The sequence below is a fragment of the Mandrillus leucophaeus genome, unplaced genomic scaffold (genome assembly GCF_000951045.1).
Source record: "Mandrillus leucophaeus isolate KB7577 unplaced genomic scaffold, Mleu.le_1.0 Scaffold52, whole genome shotgun sequence".
NCBI lineage: Eukaryota > Metazoa > Chordata > Mammalia > Primates > Cercopithecidae > Mandrillus > Mandrillus leucophaeus.
This window is the reverse complement of record NW_012105586.1, coordinates 1,341,021-1,348,707: the sequence shown is the minus strand read 5'-3', so window position 1 is coordinate 1,348,707 and position 7,687 is coordinate 1,341,021. Positions and strand designations below refer to the sequence as shown.

General features: G+C 48.1%; 1 protein-coding gene across 1 annotated transcript in view; it reads right to left on the bottom strand.

The window, feature by feature from the left end:
- LOC105551354 (PRAME family member 1) overlaps positions 1-1,107 on the bottom strand; it is a 5,574-nt gene extending 4,467 nt beyond the window's left edge. The window contains exon 1 of the mRNA XM_011996555.1: positions 1,043-1,107. The gene's annotated coding sequence lies outside the window, so the exon portion shown is untranslated. The remainder of the gene's footprint in view (positions 1-1,042) is intronic.
- Between the last annotated feature and the right edge of the window lie 6,580 nt (positions 1,108-7,687).

Below are 7,687 nucleotides of genomic sequence, written 5' to 3'. Positions count from 1 at the left end.
GTAAACCCAGGAGGCGGAGCTTGCAGTGAGCTGAGATCCGGCCACTGCACTCCAGCCTGGGCGACAGAGCGAGACTCCGTCTCAAAAAAAAAAAAAAAGAAAAAAGGAAAAAAATTCACTGAAACTGTGAAAGTGGTGCGATGGTATTCTACAGCATTTGGAAGGTATGTATAGAAATACTAACTGTAGCTGGGCATGGTAGCTCACTCCTGTAATCCCAGCACTTTGGGAGTCCGAGGCAGGCAGACCACTTGAGGTCAGGAGTTTGAGATCAGCATGGCCAACATGGTGAAACCCCATGTCTACTAAAAATACAAAAATGAGCTGGGCATGGTGGTGAGTGCCTGTAATCCAAGCTACTCAGCAGGCTGAGGCAGGAGAATCTCGTGAACCCGGGAGGCAGAGGTTGCAGTGAGCTGAGATCACCCACCCCATGGCACTCCAGCCTGGGCAATAAGAGGGAAACTCCATCGCAAAAGAAAAAAAAATAAATAACCAGAAACTGTAAAAGTGGTATGATGCTATTCTAGAGCATTCTAACTCTAAGATGAAGGTTCCAATACACATCGCTTCCACATATTCACAATTACCCACTTTTGAACGGATCCCAGGGGCAAAGATAAATCCTGTGATCTCAGCAAAACTCCACTCTGGAGATGGTGTGTGGGATGCCTTTAAGGATTTTATGAAAATGAAAGCACACTTGGAGAATCACAATAACACCAAGTCTATGAACTGTTACTGAAGGCACAAAAACAAATAACTGCAAATGTCAAGAAATAAAAATTCAGTTAACTGTAAATTTTAATATATTTTTTAAAAAACTGCTTTGATAAGAACTTTAAAATGACAAAAACCAAGCACAAATCACAATTTGTGGGATGAAGACAAAACTACATTTAGAGGAGAAATGAAAGCCTAACTCTGTTCATCTCACGAAACAGACAGGAAATTCTCTGTGCCACCTTGGGCTGCGTGTCTCCGTTCCTGACTGAAGGGCTGCAGATCAGACGGGCATGACCCTACGAAGGTGGTGACTTACCAGAGCTGGACTCACTTGGCAGAGTTCTGGGACCTCTCAGAGAACCAAGCAGTAGCTCCAGGGCTGTGCGTCTCTTCTGTGCACCCTCAGGAGCTTTTATGGACCTTTCTAACCCCACCCTTCCCTTCTCAATCACCAGCTTCCAATCAGAACGTGATACTTGATTAGATCTTGTAGTTCCACCCAGTTAATCCTGATTGAGTTTTCACCTTTCTTCTGCCTAACTGATTGAATTAGATACACATTTATGAAAATGAAAGAATCGATAATAGAGTAAAAGTCCAAAAGTCATTCGTTCATTTATTCTCCAAAGACTGATGAAGTTTGGCTAATAGATGACTTTCATAGTGATACAGGGAAGGGATTAATCTGTTCCTGATATTAGACAAAACAAAACAAAACAAAACTGAAGGTGTCCTTATTGGAGGATGTTTGACCGCAGAGAAATTATCAGAATGTTTCAGAGTTAAAACAGCTTGAAGAAGATAGTGATGTCATTCCCAAGAAAACAGAATAAAAAGCTGTGTATATTCAATGGTTGCCTGGGTTTTATGCTGTCTAACATAGCAGATCATACGCACATTCAAGTAGAAGAAAGGAACCACTGAGGGTGTGATCCATCTCAAGACTAAGTCAAGGCTTCACTGAAGGAAATCAGGAGCTTTTATGGACCTTTCTAACCCGACCCTGTGGGGTGACCAAGTGAGGTGGGGACTGAGAAGAATGGGTCGATGTGTTCTAATGGGACCCTGGAAGGGAACCAAGACTATATAAAATATGGCAATTATCTTGTGGGCATCTAGATGTCGGGACTGAAGGTCTTTTGTCTAGAGTGAGTTGATTGATGATTGATTGATTGACTGATTGATTGATTTTGAGACAGGGCTTTGTGTGTCACCCAGGCTGCAGTGCAGTGGCAAGATTTTGGCTCACTGCAGCCTCGACCTTCTGGGTTCAAGCAGTTCTCCCACCTCTGCCTCCCAAGTAGCTGGGATTACAGGCGCACTCCACCATGCCCACTAATTTTTGTAATTTTAGTCGTGATGGGGTTTCATCATGTTGGCCCGGCTGGTCTCGACCTCTTGACCTCAAGTGATCTGCCCATCTCAGCCTTCCAAAGTGCTGGGATTACAGGCTTGAGCCACCTCACCCAGCCTAGAGTGAGTTCAGAAATTAAAAGGGGAATCATCAAAAGAGACAGTGCAGACTCTTAAACCATAACATTGGCTTTGAGGACACGGGGCAGGCACAGTCTTGGCCCTACTAGAAGGTAAAGTGTGTTTATTCACAAAAATGATGGGCTCCGCTCAGAAAACCAGCTTGGGAAGATGGAATCTGAGAATGTGAGCTGGGGCACAGGCCAGAGAGGAGCAGTGTGGCCAGACCTGGGAAGGGAGACTTTGCCAAGCTGGGAGTCACGGAGGAAGAAACTGTGGGCTCTACAGGATGTGAGAGAGAAATGAATGAGGGTCCATATGTCCCTGTCATGGCGCTGTCATCTGGAAACCTTTCCTTTAGACTCAGGGATCTTCCCACAGTGAAACATTTCCCAGCACCATCAGCCCCAGTCATTTTCCAGGACCTTCATCCAAATCTTAATCTCACCGACTCCCTTCCCACTCCAGTTTGATAATTTATGTTTCCTCCTTCTTCGAGTCCTTTCCTGTCCCTAATATTGAACCTAGAGATTCTTATCAGGGTGTCACCATTAGGCCTACACAGAAAACTCAGGACTAGGCACAGTGGCTCATGCCTGTAACGTCAGCACTTTGGGAGGCCAAGGTAGGCGGATCACGAGGTCAGGAGACAGAGATGATTCTGACTAATACGGTGAAACCCCGTCTCTACTAAAAATACAAAAAATTCTCTGAGCGTAGTGGCAGGTGCCGGCACTCCCAGCTACTCAGAAGGCTGAGGCGGGAGAATCGCTTGAACCTGGGATGCGGAAGTTGCGGTGAGCTGAGATGGCGCCACTGTCCTCCACCCTGGGTGACAGCGTGACATTCTGTCTCAAAAAAGAACGAAAGAAAAAGCAAGCAAGCAAGAAAGGAAGAAACCAACCTCAGGCCTCTAATCCCAGCACTTTGGGAAGCCAAGAAAGGCAGAGTGCTAGAGCTCAGGAGTTTGTGAGGAACATGGGCAATGTGGTGAAACCCTGTCTCTAATAAAAATACACACTATTAGCCGGGGGTGGCAGTGTGCACCTGTAGGCCAAGCTGCCCAAGAAGTTAAGGCGGGAGGATCACCTGAGCCCAGTGGGGCTTCTGCTTCCCACGCCCCACTTTGTAAACCTGAGGCTGAGAGTGAGCTCAGCACCAAGAATGGTTGGGAGTATCTCTGTTGACTGAGCATCCACAAGGCACAACAGACGGCTGGTACCGAGCATCCCGGACCTCAGCTCTCCTTCATGGAGAATCTAAAGCACGTTGCTATTTTCCCCATTTTTAACCTGGTAAACCTGAGACTTGACCAGAGAAAAACCTGCCCGTGTTCTGGCAGCAGATGATTGGCAGACCCCTCAGGTGAGGGGCTCAGTGGAATCCCAAGGTGTTCAACAACCTAAATGTTGGAAAGAACTGACTGACTTCCCATTCCTGCCCATTTCAGGGGGCCCAGCAGCACCCCCAGGACCCCAGCAAGAATCCTGCACTCGGGGGCTTTTCTACCACGTCCTGTCGCCTGTTCTTCTCAAGGTGCTCATCTGCTGCCCAGCTCCGAGCAGCCTTTGAAGCCCATCTCAAGAAACGACCTGACCTATTCTCCAGTCCCACAATCCACACTGGGATTCCAAAGCTCCTACGAGGACCTTGCTCAGGTTCTCTAGAATATTCCTGAGCCTCTGTTTCCTCTCCCAGTCTAAGCTGATGGGGCCGGTGTCACTTTATGCATCCCAAGGACATCAGCCCATCTCTATTTTCCCCAATTTATATTGACCGATTTTGGTGAACATGGCAAGGCACAAAGCAGGGAGCTCCACAGCTGCTGCTCCGGACCTAAAGAGGCACCCTGGATTTCTGGGTGCTGACACTGCCTGGCTTGCAGAGGAAGACCTGACCCCTCTGGTCTTCCAAGGCTGCCAGGATAATGGCAGAGCCTAGGACAAGTCCCCAGTGCAGGGGCCATCCCTTCCCACGGCCCCCTGGCCCAGCCTTAGAGTTGACAAGGCTGCACCTGGAATGCAGTAGGTATTTTTTTGTCCAAGTCAGGTCTCTTCTTAGCCTTAGGTGAGGCTTTTTTTCAGGCGGGTGCTATGGAAGAACCCCAGGCCGTGGGCATCACTGCCGTGACCACATGGTATGCATGCGTGCGTGTGTGTGCGTGTGTGTGTGTGTGTGCAGCCACCTAGAAAGGTAAAACTCTACCTGTCAGAGCTAATTCCATGGAAGATAAAAGTATAACATCCCATGTCCCTGGGAGGACAACTTCCTCTAGGAGTCCAGCAAGAAGATGTGGGACCTGTGGACAAGAGGTCCCTGAGTAAAAGCCCTCATTTGAGGATAATGTGTAAAGTTGAACTTTAGACCCTGAGGACTCTATACCCTTCCCACAGGGTTGCAGTGGAGCCGGCACTGACTCCCAGGCACAATAGCCCAGAGAGATCTTGGGAGGGAGGTAAACCTGCTGGGGCCTCAGGGCTCAGAAAAAGCCCTGGACCTATCACCCAGTCACGCCTCTCCCACTCCCAAGTGTCTCTGGCCCTGGAACTGTCGGAGACCTCTGTGTCTTTCCCATGTGCTCCTCTTCTCCTTTCACTCAGACCTGCCTTTGCCAATGCTCCCTGCATTTGCCTCCATGTGGGGCCCCCTACCCCAGGCTCTGGCAGTGGCTGGGAAGCTAGAGGTTTTTGTGCCCACCTGGAGAAAGCCTCACTCAGCATGGGCCCATGTGGATTCTGCAATCTTTTCCTACACAGGGCCACCTACAGGTGTCATAGATGCATCTTCCCTAGAAGAGCCAATGGGGGTGGGTGAGGAATCTGCAATCACTCAAGCACCCCACATACAAATGAGAGCGAGGATCCCTGCAAGCACAGGCCCCGGGGTAGGTCCTGGCCCTTGTTGTTGCCTTCTGATCCCAGAGGCCTTGGGTTTGTGGTCATAGGAGCCCTACCTACTCCCTATGCACCCCCAGCCCAAGATAAACAAATTCCTGCAGATTCCCTGGTCCACGTACTTGAGATCCCCAGATCGTGCCGCTTCACTCCAGCCTCGGTGACAGAGCAAGACTCAGGGCCAAAAAAACAAAAATGTAGCCAAGCGTGGTGGCGGGCACTTGTAGTTTCAGCTATTCGGGAGGCTGAGGCAGGAGAATCGCTTGAATCCGGGAGGCAGAGGTTTCAGTGAGCTGAGATCGTGCCACTACACTCCAGCCTGAGCAACAGAGCAAGATTCCATCTCAAAAAAAAAAAAAAAAAGAAGAAAAGAAAATCAAAAGCACTAAGTTGTGTTTTTAATGAGATTCTGCCCCAGGAAGTCAGACATCCAAATGAAATTTCCTCATTTTTATCAGTTCCCTCCTGTTCTTTACTTCTCTTTACAAATCTATTACCTCCTCGCTTTGTTCTGTGGCTGATCAGTGGGTTAATACACACAAGATGCACACACAGGGCCTGGACATTCTATGTGGGCAATGAGTGTGAGTCACTCAAATAAAACCCCTTCTCAGGGTCCCTCCCTGCTAACCAGATGCTGAGACCCTGTTCAGTCCTAATGGGCAGATCCAGAAGAATCCATTTCTGACCATTAGCTGTGCTGGGAAAGAGCTTCGCTGCACAAGGCATGGCCCCTGCTTTGGAAGGGGACATTTACACCAGTGATTATCTGGATCCTCAGGGCATCACCAAGACATACCTGTCCTGATGGTGGGCAGTGGTCCTTCCTTAATTAAACTAATTGTGTCTTATAAAGATATCAAAATTCCCTTGTAGCAAAATGCTACCAATAATATAAAAATACGGCCGTGCACAGTGGCTCATGCCTGTAACAGTAGCACTTTGGGAGGCTGAGGCGGGTGGATCACAAGATCAAGGGATCGAGGCCATCCTAGCTAACACGGTGAAACCCTGTCTCTACTAGGAATACAAAAATTAGCTGGGCATGATGGCACGTGCCTATACTCCCAGCTACTCGAGAGGCTGAGGCAGGAGAATTGCTTGAACCTGGGGGGTGGAGGTTGCAGTGAGCCGAGACTCTGCCACCACACTCGAGCCTGGTGACAGAGCAAGACTCCATCTCGAAAACAAAACAAGATAATATATGAACACTAACAATCATATAGACATAAAACATGTTTTAAAATTTCTTTACCACATTCAAAAATCAAGCATGTTTTTTGGGGGCTAAGTCATACTGATGAGAGATCTTTTCTTAACACCCTTCCCGTATCTAGCAGAATAAAGAAGACTAGTGTATATAAGAAAAAGAAAGAGAGATCAGACTGTTACTGTGTCTGTGTAGAAAAGGAAGACATAAGAAGCTTCATTTTGACCTGTACCCTGAACAATTACTTTGCCCTGAGATGCTGTTCATCTGTAACTTTTAGCCCCAACCTTGAGTTCACAGAAACATGTGTTGTATAGAATCAAGGTTTAAGGGATCTAGGGCTGTGCAGGATGTGCTTTGCTAACAAAATGTTTACAGGCAGTATACTTGATAAAAGTCATCGCCATTCTCCATTCTCAAGTAACCAGGGGCACAATGCACTGTGGAAAGCTGCAGGGACCTCTGCCCTGGAAAGCCAGGTATTGTCCAAGGTTTCTCCACATGTGATGGTCTGAAATATGGTCTCGTGGGATGGAAAAGACCTGACCGTCCCCCCAGCCCGACACCCGTGAAGGGGCTGTGTGAGGAGGATTAGTAAAAGAGGAAGGCCTCTTGCAGTTGAGATAAGAGGAAGGCCTCTGTCTCCTGCCTGCCCCTGGGAATTCAATGTCTCAGCGTAAAACCCGATTGTACCTTTGTTCTATTCTGAGAGAGGAGAAAAACCGTCCTGTGGCAGGAGGTGAGACATGTTGGCAGCAATGCTGCTTTGTTGCCCTTTACTCCACTGAGATGTTTGGGTGGAGAGAAACATAAACCTGGCCTATGTGCACATCCAGGCATCGTATCTTCCCTTGAACTTATTTGTGACACGGATTCCTTTGCTCCCATGTTTTCTTGCTGACCTTCTCCCCACTATCACCCTACTCTTCTGCCACATTCCCCTTACTGAGATAGTGAAAATAGTAATCAATAAATGCTGAGGGAACTCAGAGACCGGTGCCAGTGTGGGTCCTCCGTATGCTGAGTGCCGGTCCCCTGGGCCCATTTTTCTTTCTCTATACTTTGTCTCTGTGTCTTATTTATTTTCTCAGTCTCTCATCCCACCTGATATGAAGTACCCATAGGTGTGGCAGGGCAGGCTCCCTTCAAGTGTATAAAATTGGAGTGTGACAGGTCCCATCAGGTTACGTAAGGGCACATGTCCCCTGCCTGAACCCTGAAGGCCAGGTGGGAAGCCAAGACTCTCGTGCCCAGCCAAGAAGCAGGTGTCCCCGAGAACCCAAGCATCCCAGACAGTATCTCAGAACCTACCAAGCAAGTGAAACTGATTGCTCAAAATCAGTGGACAAAGAGCTAGAAAATTCACTTAAAAGCAGTTTGGAGA